Source organism: Syzygium oleosum, unplaced genomic scaffold (assembly GCF_021117445.2).
Source record: "Syzygium oleosum isolate NSW1041296 unplaced genomic scaffold, Sole_v2.1 Sole_v2.01, whole genome shotgun sequence".
In the NCBI taxonomy this organism is placed as follows: Eukaryota; Viridiplantae; Streptophyta; class Magnoliopsida; order Myrtales; family Myrtaceae; genus Syzygium; species Syzygium oleosum.
The window spans coordinates 20,102,769-20,117,153 of record NW_026607485.1 but is presented as its reverse complement, the minus strand read 5'-3'; the positions used below and the strand labels follow the sequence as shown (position 1 = coordinate 20,117,153).

Genomic DNA, 14,385 nt, shown 5'->3' with positions numbered 1-14,385 from the left:
ATGAATCGCCGACATACGTCGTTGCCGTGTGCGAAAAAATGGATAATGACACAAATGATCCTTGAACTTTGCTTTAATGTGCAATGTGGTCCATTAATTTTAGCTTAATGTGTAATGTAGTCCCTGGATTTTTTATACATGTTCAATTTAATCCCTAAATTATATGAAAATATTCAATGCTGTCATTTCATTAATTCAAGTTCATAAATAATATTGAACATTTTTCATATAGTTCAGGGACTAAATTGAATATGTACCAAAAGTTCATAGACCACATTACACATTTAACAAATTAAAAGTTTATGGACCAAATTGCACATTCGATCAAAGTTTATGAATTATTTGTGTCATTTTCCCGCGAAAATATTAACATATAGAGATATGGCATCATAGGCCTAGCCACTCGAGCTAGACACAGGCGGGCTTCCGCCCTCTCCTCCTCCTAAATATATGCTCAAACAAATTGATGAAAGGGTTGTCATGTGTCGCAAGTTCTTCGTGAGTGTCTTGATCCGGACTTATCCAAAGCGCATTGTCCATTGTCGTTTGGGTCGAGCGCGCGTCTACGGAGCCTAGGGTTATCTTAGACTTTTTGTAATTTTCTTATTTTTCGTCATATACTTAAATGGCACCATTTCAAGCACCTGTAATGTATTCTCGTGTTCAAATAAATGATGTCCGTAAAGCATTTTTTAGGGGTTCGACTACTCAACTCTCCAATTCCGATAGTCCCTTAATGTATGCGAACTTACAGATTAATGGCACAATCACATGGGCTATGGTTAATTCAGGTGCAACCCACAACTTTGTGGATGCAATTTATATATGGTGTTGTTATCTCAAACATTTGTAATGTCTAGTCGTGCTAGTATGGATGATATCTGTAAAGCTTTTTAGGGGTTTAACTAGTCAAATTCTCCTATGCAAATAGTCCTTTAATGTGAATTATATAAATCATTGATTGATACAATTGAGTAGCATATTTTCTTACTGACTCGTCTTAGTTCTTTGCTTTCTTACGAATGATCCTGCCAACTGTATGTGTGCCTTAGCATCGGAACATCTTGCGCTTGATTTTGCTGGCGTGCTACTCAAGACCGCAGAATAGTGCGCGCTGAACAGTCCTTTATATTTGCCAATGGCCCAAATCATTACATAATGCTCTGTTATAGCCAATTAAGTCCTGACCTGTTAAAAGGGTTGTAATGAAATCCTAATCCCACCTTTGATGATGATTTGGTTGCCTGAAAATGCCATATCCAAATTTTATCTTCACAAATTCAACTGTGATTGATAACAGTCCAAGAATGATATGTATCTGAATTTGGTTGATCATTGAATGGTGATCAGTATATCTAAAATCGACTTAGAACTAAGGCTTAGTTTGTTTCGTAGAAAATGTGACAATTTTGGAAAATGTATTTCGAGAAATCATTATTTTGGAAAATAATAATATTTTTTATTGTTTGGCTGAAATCTGAAAATGAATTGGAAAATATTTTCTATCGTTTGGTAAAGAAAATCTCATTTGATTTCTTAAATAGACATACATTATTCGAGTACTAGCGACTTATGCATGGGTGGTCAAGGTATTCGACATGAGCACTGGGGTCTCAAGCCCGAATCCCCAACTCCGGGGTACAAGCACGGCATAGGTCTTAGGTCCACCGGAACTGAGCTTGAGAATGCGGTGCTTTTGCTCGACTCCCTAGCGCCTCGGCCTGAGTCTACAGAGGCCGGGCCTTTAAGCGTCGAGGACGCGGCCCCATTGCCAAAGGCCCAGGAATGAGAGTCAGGGTTCATGTGTCTAAGCATAGAGTTTCTGGTCCAAGCACTGATACCTAATTATATTTTAGAAAATGATTTCTGATTTTTTAAAGAGGAAATCGTTTTCCTAAATTTAAACTTTGGTAGAAAAACCTCTTCTATTGACTAGGAAAATATTTTCTGTTGACTCATTTTCTTAAGTGATCCAAACACCAGAAAATAAAGAAAATGTTTTCCGCGAAATAAATGGAGCCTAAAACTACAATTGTATGATTCCATTTTCCTTTCAATCAAAATTAGCATAATCAAGATTAGAATGCTTTAATGATTAGAAGGACCACTCAAGAAAAAAGGGTTATTATCACCAAAAATTCAAAACTAGTATATATGTGCCACATTTATTCTAAATTAAATCGTATCATAAAAAATCTCAAACTGGTACACCAGTGCCACATTTACCCAAAACTAATTTTCGCATTGCAAAAATTCTCTAACTGATACATTATGTTTTCATTTACCCCAAACTAATTGTCATGTCATAAAAACCCTCAAATTGGTATCTATGACAAATCTATTAAATTTATAGCTAAATTGGCGATTTTAGTTTATTTCCGAAACGTGAGGGAGCTCTTAAGGAAAAATTAGCTGATTTTAACAATTTCCCAAATTCAGATTCATTCTCTTCAAATCTGTCTTCCCAAACGACGTTGGTTAGAAGACCCATTTATATTGAATTTCCACGTTGGATCTGATTAAACTAGCAAATATCACCCAGAGGGGGTGAATATGTGATTTGAATGGTAATTGATCAATTTTAATGTGGAAATAATTGATCTTAGGTAATGTCTGAACAATGTTCAAATTTTAATCAGACTTTGAATGGAAACAAATAAATGTGCAATAAAAGGAGTTTTAGGGAAGAGAAAATATGCACACAAATGTATAGTAGTTCGGCTTAGATCAAGCCTACGTCCACTCTCCCACGCTGACAGCCCACTGATTGGATTTCACTAGATGATCGATCAAAAGATTACAAGTTATGAGTGATATTCAGATGGATCACTCTATCTCTCTTACAACAAGTCTCTTAAGATCACAGATTTTAGCTTAGGAAAGACGAGTAAAAACTAGTAAGAGTTTACCCATACTTTGGAATAGATAATTTTGGATTTTGTCTCCCTTCTTCTGCTCTTCGACAATTTATCTCCTTTTATACTCATTCACTTCCAAACTAGCCCTTGGATAGTCTTCAAAGGATCATCTTCCAATCTTCTCCTTAAACAGATTTGTATAAGACGGATTGAGTAGCCGTTGAGTGACAAAATATAAATCCCGCTAATTCTGATTGCCCATACAATAAGAACTTTGGTTTCCATAAGTAGAGCTTCTTCATTTGGAAATAAACTTGTCGTGGGATTGATTGTCAATCAATTAAGGATATCCCGCAATATTAATGTTCCTTGCAAAATAGCCTTTTAAGATCAAATCAATCAAGACTTTCCATTTGTGAAACCCAAGTCAGATTACTAGCCGTTGCGTTCATTCTGAGTTAGCAATAAAGTCTGGATAAGGTCTGATTCTTGACTTCCATTCAGAATTAAAGTCAGGGTGGGTTGTCCTTTCGTTTCCAATTATAGATTGAAATTCTTCAACTGCTGTATACAAAGTCTGAACTTTGTTTGTTGCTATGTAGACCTTAGACTTTTCCTTCTGATCATCGTAAAGTCTAGACATCTAGAAAGTGACTTCTTGAACTTAGAAAAATTTCAAAAGTATTTGTCAGACTTACAATAACTCTTAGATAGTTTTGTCAACTTCAAAATATATAAGGAGGTTTTCTCAACAGGATCTACATCAGACTTTGATCATGTGATTTGCTTGCCACATGTATTTCCACGTTAGTAACATAATAGGGATATTGAATGGTAGCTAACGAAGCGTAGATTTGTAACAAGTGTACCGGTTTAGAAATTTTTTGTAGAAAAAAAATTAGTTTTGAGTAAATGTGAAATGAGCGTACCAATTTGAGATTTTTGGTAGTATTAACCCTTGAAAAGTGAGGTATGTTATGTTAGAATATATATTAAATTGGCCTTTGTTGAAATGTTTAAGTTTTTTAGGTTTGACATTTTAGCATGGCATTAGAATCACATTCTGCCTCAGTTTATTTCGCTTGTGCATTCACCTCGCAAATTCCATGTGCTATTCTTAATCCAGCTTGCATGTGAGAGGAGGTATTGAAATATCCTACATCATTTGACTATAAGGTTTATATACTCTTTATATACATGTGATTTTCTCCGGTTATGAATTTAAGCAAAATTTCACATGATATCAGAATAAGAGGTCATGAATTTAAATCTTTCAAAGCTCCTCATTTGCCTTACCTCCCCATTATATATTTCCACGCCCTAGTTCTTGGTCAAGGTTTTGGAAAAGGACATACAATTGTCATAACTTTCATACAGCGTTTGTTTAAGCGCCATAACTTTTTTTTATTGCGTACTTGAATATCATAACTTTCGTATGGATCTGAGCGTCATAACCTTTTTAAAATGTTCACCACAAGTGCCCCACCACATAGAATTTTCGACACTTGGGTGAACTTTTTTTGAAAGTTATAACACTCAAATAATCGATTGAGAGTTGTGACATTTAAGTGAACGTTGTTTAGAAGTCATGACACTTAAGTGATCGAAGAAAAAGTTATGATACTCAAGTGAGTGCCGTACAAAATTACGTTTGAATTTTCTAATATTTTTGTCCTACATGCCAAAGTTCTTGTGTTTTTCGGGGATTTGGCCATAAAAAATAAGATGAGAAAAGCGTGTTTGAGAGGTTGAATCACATTAAAAGAAAACCTTCACAAACCATAAGGCTCTTAGCCCAGTGAGGCTTTCACTTGGGATCCAAATACTCAGCTCTCCTTCTTGCCCTCGAACGAATTGATATGTGTGAGGAGATGTTGCTTCAATCGCACATTTGGATGCTTGTTTGAATTCTCCCTCAGGTACTTAGTTGGACTTATGTAGTGCCGAGGTAAGGGCCTTCCTGGCTCTTCGAGAGGGTTTACTCGTCGCAATCGACACAAACAGGACGGCACAGATTTCCCTCAAGATCATAAGAAACATGGGAGGAGACAATAGGCTCTCGCTTCGGAAAATAGCGAATGCTATTATGCCCTCAAAGTTAACAAATGACTTGACGTAGAATAATGCCACCACTCATTTCCCTTCCATCTCAGGTAGGTTAACCCCAATCCATGAAATACCTCACTAATTTCATGGACTTAGTAAGACGTGAGCTAGAGCTCGAATCACTTACCACAAGTGCATCTAGAATTTTTTTTAGCAAGGCAAACATGATCCTCGAGAAAAGTGTCAGAAAAGTTTTAAACCTATTACATTTATGCCAATTTAGTCCTAAACCTTCTTTTGGTGTCAATTTAGTCCTAAACCTTTTCACGTCGTGTCAATTTAGTTTTTCCGGTTAATTTTAGTCGAATATTGCTGACATGGACGCTAGCCGGTCTATGTGATATGACTGGCTCTAACGTGGATACTTTTTCATAATATTTTAATATTTTTTGAATTATTTTTTATTTTTTATTTATCTTTTCTTTTCTTTTCTTTTCCTTTCTTCTTCCTCCGGTCATCGACCTCACTGGCCATGGGCAAGGCCCGATCTCGCCAGAGGCGCGAGGTCAAAGGCCGCAACCTCGCGGCCTCTATCAAGGGCTCGAGCCTCTAGCAGCCGGGCAAGGCACCACCTTGGTGGATCTGGCGAGGTTGAGCCTCGTTGGCCACCTCGACCTCATCGGCCCTTGCCTTTGGCCAATCGCTGGCTCTGGCGACCAGTTGGAGGAAGATAAAAGGAAAGGGAAAAAAATAAAAGAAAAGAAAGGAAAAAGAAAAAGAAATCGAAAAAAATATTAAAATATTATTTAAAATTGTTAACATCAATGCCGGCGGTGCCATGTAGGCTGGCCGATGTTCATGTCAGTAATATCTAACCAAAATTAGCCAAAAGGACTATATCAAAAAGTTTATGACTAAATTGCTATCAAAAAAATGTTTAGGACTAAATTGGAACAAATGCAATAAGTTTAAAACTTTTATGACACTTTTCCTCATGATCCTTAATTGCCAAGAAATCACTTATCTTATATATGTCTTACAAATAAAAGCAACGTTCTTACGCCTAAAAAGTCCCATAAAAATTAATATTTTGTTAATCCATAATGATTATGTTCTAGGATTGGTTATTAACTTTTATCGGTCCATTTCAAGGTCAATATAGCTTAAAATTACTTGAAATACTAAAAGACCTTTCAAACTAGAACTTTTATCACAACTTCGAGAGAAGCGAGTTGGGATAAGAGCCCTGGCTACTCAAAACATAAATCCGTCCTTATTGATGACCCGAACAAAGGGGAAATCGAATTTATATTGCACGCTTAAAACCGTAAACAAATTTGCCCGTCAATCACTAAGCAACTCCATCGATTTGTCAATGAATAATATCACTAACCCTAGCTTGATAATTCATGTATTCACCTATTCAAGAACATTTTATGTTCGGGCTTGGTCGGACTAGCCCAACGGGCAACAAGCTTTGCTCAACCTCGCTCGAAAGATCTTCAAGCCTCTCGAGCCCTTCGAGTCAATCAATTCCAATATACTCTATTCTTTCATCTTTTGATTATTAAGGTTTTGGTTTTTAAATACGTGGTAATATAGATAGGGAAATTATATTTTACCAACGAATATAACATTTCTCCACAACCCTTTTGAAAAATTCTATTTTGATATGATTGATTTGCCCTTAAAGCTCATCCACAATTACTTTCCATAAAGATTCCTAATAATTATAAAGACAAAAGTCACCCTGCTACCCAATTGTGCATGTTATCCAAAGAGTATACACCTATTTTTGTTTGTCGAATCCATGACAAAAAACCTTAGCAATTTTCCTTTTTCATCATGAAGTGTCTTCTTTTCTTAACTTAATTGTCACTTTTGCTTAATTTGTGTGTTTTTTTGCACTCAATCATGTGATAGTATGAGGCAACCACGAAGTGATCAAGGCACATAGCTTGTCGCAAATAAAGCAATAGATTTTGATATTTACTTGAATAATTTATGTTTAAATTAGAGTTAAATGACTAATGCCTATCTTTTCCTTAGTACAATAGACTTTCCTTAATTTTGGCTATAACAATCGAATTTGCTAATTGAGAAAAAGTTAGAAATGTGTACCTTACTAGAGTGAAATTGCAATAAAGCAAAACACTTATCTTATTCCCAAATCATTTATTTATAATTTTATGTATGACTTACTCGATTAAGTGACAAGATTGTACTTAATAAATTTTTTTCTTATCAATTGCTAAAATGCATTACTTTTAATATAACCATTCAAATGACTTATCTAATTAATTTACATGGAAAAATGGAAAAGGCAAAATAAATATTATTCATAACACGTTATTTATAGTTTAAAGAATAGCTTATTTAATTTAAGTGATAAACGGCCATTAGTAAAGATATTCCCTTTATTTTCAGGTAAATTCGATAAAAAAGAAATACAATAGATTTTGATATATACTTGAATAATTTATGTTTAAATTAGAGTGAAATTGAAAAACATGGGCTTCTTTATGCTTTTTAAAGAATAACTTCTGATAGAAGTATTCAGACAGATAGATATTGTTTAAATAAGCAAAAAGCGAGCAATAAAAAATGGTAGAAACGGGAAAAGTAAGGGTTGTAGCTAAATCCACCCAAACTTTGGCTCCATACACACCTTAAGAAGTTAGAATGAGAAATACACCCTCTCTTCCGTCTTTCTGCTCGCACCTCCCCATGCTCATGGATGGACGGTATTGCCGAGCACTCACCAACTCGGATCAAGCTCGATTTAGGTGACTACATCTATTTGCCTTGATCCAAGCAATCACGGTTAGGGATGTGCATCGGTCCCGGTCCATTCGGAAATCGGACCGAACCGCCTGATTCTAGGTGATTTCCGAAGGGGATCGGTCCGGTTCCCGATTCCACATAAGGGATTGGACTGCTCGGACAGCTAATATTACTTAATTTTTTTTTATATTTTTTATTCTGAAGCAAACTTTAATTAGTAAATTGTTTTTCTTTTATTGTTGGAAACTTCCACTTATTGGTAATAGAAGAAACGATAAAAAAAGAAGATAAGAAATCACTGGTTCCGAGACCAACCCTGAAACTGGATGAGACCAGTCGGTACAGTTCGATCCAATTCTAGGACCGGGTGGGCAGATTCCCGGTTTCACAAACTAGGAATCAACCTTGCCTGGTTCGGTTCTAGGTTCCTAGGTGGGAACCAATCCACCTAGGAATCGATCATCCCTAATCACGATGGTGCGAGCTTGAAACTTGAAGCTGTAGGGGTAGAGATGGGAAAGCAGCCCAAAAACAACCATCTCCAAGTCACGAGGAGAGAGAAATGCAGGGTCTATGCATGTAAAATGTGTTAAATAAAGAAATGAGACGGGACTTATAATTCGGATACATTTTCATTTTCATTTCATAGAGTATGTATGCAGCCAAAATATGGGTGGATTTAGCGCGACCTAAGAAGTAACTGTCGACTTCTTTTAACTGTTCACTCAATTTGGTATAAGGGCATTTTTATCTTTATAATTTTCAAGAGTATTCATGAAGAATATGCACGAGTTTCAAGGGCAAATCAATCCAATCAAAATAGAGATTTCCACAAAGTTGTGTCACAATATTATTTAGTTGTGGAAAGTTAGATAGGATGCTAATAGAATGGAAAGTTCACGAGTCACCTAGCGATAATCATTTGCTTGCTAGATCTAATCAACCTTAAGCTAGACTTGCTCAACCAAATTGGCTGAATTGGCAGTGATTGTACATACATGAGACATCCGAGGAAAGTTCAATCAGAACTTGAGAAAGGCAACGGCTATGTGACCATGAATTGTACGGCTATAGATGAGCTCGTTGCAATTTTAGCACAAATCATCAGTGTTCTGGTTGAGGGCATTGTATCCACACCGACGTCATTAAGATGACATTACTGCATCAATATAGCATTCCATAATTTCAATCTATGTTTCAATTTCAAATATGCTCCTTTGCACTTCATTTTTTTGGGGGGTTTCTGAACTAATGTTTGAGAAGCTCGACTTTAACCATAATGCAAAATGGTGGTTTGCAACATTTCCATCTTTTTGTTTCACCAACTCGTGTAGAATAGGGAAGGAGAGTCTGCTCAGTGGTGTGTAGATTGACAGAAGTCAAATCAAGAGATTTTGGACCCCTCTCCTCCGGGACCAACTCTCTCCAATAGCTTAATTAGGTTGGTAGTTACCGGCCTTACCATTATCACACCATAAGTCCTAGCCCAAAAGTACCGGCCAACTCTCTTCCCATCGTCACGCCATATTCGAGTTTTCGCTCCCTAGTTTGTATTTTACTTCTCATTGTGCAAATGAATCGTGTCTTGCATCGCCGGACCTGAACTCCGAGAGACTATCAAGGTACGCACCCGATATCATCTAAATGGCTTTTGATAAATTAATCGAAATAACAGACTTAACCAATTTTATTTATAGAAACATCTGATATTAGTTTATGTTGTCGACATTTGTTGTTGTCAAGATAATTGGAAGATACTGGCACAAAGGGGTGCGGCATATAGACCTTCATTTACCAAATCCATCTTGGGGAGTTGTATGAACCAACTCCATATTCATGTATCATGCATGCTAATGGACTTAAAGATAAACTCCTAATTTGTCTTAATCAACTGAAAATGCAAGTCAAAACACACATTCCCTTGCTGTTTAGTCCAAATTTCGAGTCACGACAAACATTACCAACCTGCTCATAGATTTAGGGTGCGTATGGTAACATTTCTATTTCTGGGAACAATTTCTTTTCAGAAATAGTTTTTTCTATTTCTATTTCCCGGAAGAGTTTTTGAGCAAAATAATGTGTTTGGTAACTGCACAAAATTTCTATTCCTGGAATAGAAAAAGAACAGAAATGCGTTTGGTAATTGCACAAAATTTCTATTCCCAATTTTTTGCATTCAAATCTATATCTTTTATTTAACTATAAGTACAAGTTATAAGTGAAAAAAATCAATAAGCATGATTTATTGGTTTGTCTAATCCTTTTTAGGGGTTTAAAACCCCTTTTAATCCCTAAACTAAGAAATCTTCAAAAATACCACTTGGGCACCTCAAAAATTTAAATTTCACTCAAAGTGGGTGGCCACAGGTATTCTAAGCCATTATGTGAATTTTTTTATATTTTTTTTGGGATAAAATTTATTAAAATTTTTTACTTTCCCTAAATCTGTTTCTTTTTATTTTTCCGAAATTTTTTTATGAAATTTTTTTAATTTTTCCAATTTCCGAATTTTACAAATATTTAAGGGTTTTCTGAGTTTTTCTGATTTTTATGGATTTTCTGAGAATTTTTCTGATTTATATGAATTTTGGGAATTTTTTAATTTGCTAATTTTTTATGGGATTTTTCTGAAAATTTTCTAATTTTTATGAATTTTCGGAAATTTTTAATTTATTCTAAGCCATTATGTGAATTTTTTATTTTTTTTTGGGGAAAAGTTTATTAAAACTTTTTACTTTCCCGAAATTTGTCTCATTTTATTTTCCAGAAAGATTTTTATGAATTTTTTTTAATTTTTTCAATTTCGGAATTTTGCAAATTTTTATGGGTTTTATGAGTTTTTCTAATTTTTATGGATTTCTGAGAATTTTTCTGATTTTTATGAATTTTTGAAATTTTTGAAATTTTTTAATTTTAATTAATTTTTTAGAATTTTTTTATTATTTCCGCCGAGAATGGACCAGATCGGTGCTTTGAGACGGTTTGCAGACGACGGAAGATGGAGGAGGAGCTGAGGTTGCGACTTGAGGACCGGACCATTCTATTTCTATTTCTATTTCTAGGAACAAAGAAGTAGATTTTTTCTACTTCTTATTTCTGCTCCAAATCTATTTCTTGGCCACTTTTCTATTCCAGGAAATAGAAAAATAAAATGCGTTACCAAACGGATTTCTATTCTTTTTTTGTTCCAGGGAGCAGAAGATCAGAATAATAGAGAAATACAAGCGTTACCAAACGCGCCCTTAGCATCCGCACGTAACCATCTACACTCAATTTGAAGTGATCTATGCAAGTCGTTCTCTAAAATAATGAGCAAAGGTGGAAGTTCCTGTTCATGATGCTTTTTCCTCTTCCTAAAGACTAGGAAACTGCCCTAGCTTAAGTCAGGTGATACCTCCCTAGATCCTCATTGGGTTTCCCTCGCCGACCTCTACTAGCCGGGAGTGTCCATACTTTTCTACACCCTAGGCTCTGATACCAACCAACTTGAAGTTGCACGCGCAGCAGCTAAAACTAAGAGCTTAAACTATCATAATATTGCGTGCGCCGTGAGTTTAATATCTTAGCAAGACCAAGAGTATCATCTAACCTCAGACATACCTATTAAGTATATCAATAGAGGGAAAAAAGTCAAAGACCGGTGATAGCACGATTCTTATCACAGCCGAATCATGTATATAGGTGTATAATCGAGCTGATTAGGGTTGATGCACTACCAAATTCGAGCTCGACTCAACTCAACTCACATACTTGGTCCTCGAAGCTAGATTCGAGCTCGATTGAGTATTAATTATTCTACTCGAGCTTGATTCAATTAGAGAATCCAGGTGCTCGAACTCGACTCAATTGAATTTAATTGAAATCAACTTATAAAGTTTTATAAGCTCGAATGTAATTTCAAGTATCTTGCCCCTTTTTTTATAATAATTTAAAATTTCAATAAAATAGTGAAAACTCGATTAGGGTCATGGGCCTACCTAGTTGAATGTCAACAAGCTCATGCTCACCTATACAAGATACTCGAGTAGCTCGAACTCGATCTCAACTCGAAATCAAGTGAGTCGATCTCTAGTAGACATCGGGCCGAGCCGGAGCTGTCGCTGAGTAATTTGACTCGATTTCACTCTTGTGCATGGAGCTGACAATGAGTAGTGTATCGTTATGAACTTTATGTTCACAGAATCAGATTAAAATGGCATTTGTGATGGACAAGTGATTACGAGCACGCGCGTGTCACGTGACAATAAGGTCCCGAAGTCATATCACGAGACACGCACGTGAAGCCCAACCACCACCCCTCAGCCTCTCTTGAATATAAATCCCACCCCTCTCCCAAAGTTCACCTGCGCCACCACACGCCCAAAGAGAATCACTTGCAGCAACCCGGTCCACCACCGCCTCCTCCGTCGTGACCGCTCCACCGACCCTCGCCGTCTCTCGCTCTCTCGAAACCCCCCCCCCCTCCCGCCCGGGAAGAAAAGAAAAATGGTGAGCGTCGAGGAATTCTGCCGTGCCCAGAAATCACAAGGCCCTGCCACGATCCTGGCCATCGGAACGGCGAACCCCCCAAACGTTTACGAGCAGAGCACGTTCCCAGATTATTTTTTTCGAATCACCAAGTCCGAACACATGACACAGCTGAAAAGCAAGTTCAAGCGCATGTGTACGTATAGTTTAAAGCATACCTACATTGATGCACTTTTAAACAAATTTTTTTTTTGTGGTGCCCTCGTCATTTACCATCATATAAGAATTTGGGCGGCTTCACCTTTTTGTGCATGGCACTTACTAACACCGTAGATAGCAGGGACTAGAGATTAGTGGATACATACATGCTTAGATACGAAATTAGGGAACGAAAGTCGAAGCAAATCAACAATTGTTTTGATGGAACTTTTTGATGCCGGGATCGGTTTTTTCTTTCTTTTCCGGTAATAACTTGTGGGGATTGCGTCTTTCACCGTCGTGTATGAATAATTTGATCGGTCCATAAAGAAGAAGACCACCATGACATCGATCTGTGTTCGGTGTATATGTTTAGGTGAAGGGTCCAAGATCAAGAAGAGGTACCTGCACTTGACGGAGGAGATGGTGAAAGAGCACTCGAACATGTGTTCGTCCACGGAACCCTCCTTGGATGTAAGGCAAGACATTTTGGCGGTGGAAGTGCCGAAGCTAGGGAAAGAAGCAGCAGCCAAGGCCATCAAGGAATGGGGGCAGCCCAAGTCCGAGATCACCCACCTGGTGTTCTGCACCTACGGCGGCAACGACATGCCGGGCTGCGACTACCAGCTCACCAAGCTCTTGGGCCTCCGCCCAACCGTCAAGCGGTTCATGATGTACCAGGTGGGTTGCTACGGTGGCGGCATGGTCGTCCGCCTCGCCAAGGACCTCGCCGAGAACAACAAGGGGGGCTCGCGTCCTCGTCGTGTGCGCCGAGATCACCATGGCCGCCTTCCACGGGCCCAACGAGGCCTTCATGGACAACCTCCTGGGCCACGCCCTGTTCGGCGACGGCGCCTCCGCGCTCATCGTGGGCTCAGACCCCGTCCCGGAAATCGAGAGGCCCCTGTACGAGATTATCTCCGCGTCCCAGACCCTCATCCCCAACAGCGAGGGCGCCATCAGCGGACACGTCCGCCAGATCGGGCTCACCATCAACCTCCTAAAGGACGTTCCGACCTTTATCTCTAAGAACGTTGAGAAGTGCATGACGGACGCATTCCACCCTCTGGGCATCACGGACTGGAACTCGCTCTTCTACGTCGCGCACCCCGGCGGGCCCGCGATCCTCAACGAAGTCGAGGCCAAGTTGAAGCTCAAGCCCGAGAAGATGGACCGGTCGAGGTACGTGCTCGGTGAGTATGGCAACATGTCTAGCGCGTGCGTCTTCTTCGTATTGGACGAGATTAGGAAGAAATCGGTTAAGGAAGGGCTCAAGACCACCGGAGACGGGCTCGAATGGGGGGTGCTCTTCGGATTCGGTCCTGGCATCACCGTCGAGACCGTCGTCCTCCGCAGCGTGGGCTTGTCCGCTTAGGGCTTCGCGTCGGATCCAGCCTCGCCTGCCTGCCTGCCTCTTCCATCAATCCCTATTTCCACTTACGATATGTTGTTAATCATGTCTTTTCGATGTTATTCCAAAACCTTTTCGGTGTATGTTTTGGATCGTGATGCGATGGGGAGTGACCGTTCGATGTTGTAAGTTGCACGCCATCTTTAACTATCAATGCACTTATGTTATGTATCAACCGAGGTCCATATTCGCCTCGAAATTAATAATACATTTCCATATGAAACAAGGACTTTCTTCGACCGCATGGCAAGCATGATTCTAGTGTTTTCCACGACTCGATAGATTCCTATTGAAAGAAAAAGATATCGTTATTAAGAAAATGTTTTCTAGACCGTTAAGTTCTCACGAAACAAACCGACCTTTAATCCTCCTTCAACCGTTTGGCATCTTCTATATTGTCTTCTCAATCGCGTCTCTCTACTTTGTTTTATGCTATAGACTACAGATTGATCGATACAGTCTACTTCCATACTCAGGTTTATCGACTCCCTAATATACAATACAATGAAGCAATATCCTTTAGTTCCCCGCACAAGAAGGAGCTGGTAAACGACTAGTACAGTTACGGAATTAGTTACATTAATAGAGATTACGTCTCATTGATCTCTCATTAACCTAACA

The 14,385-nt window shown here is 38.3% G+C and overlaps 1 pseudogene; it reads left to right on the top strand.

Moving 5' to 3' along the window:
• The first annotated feature begins 11,917 nt into the window (after positions 1–11,917).
• Positions 11,918–13,929, top strand: LOC130138122 (chalcone synthase 2-like; annotated as a pseudogene).
• The last annotated feature ends 456 nt before the right edge of the window (positions 13,930–14,385 follow it).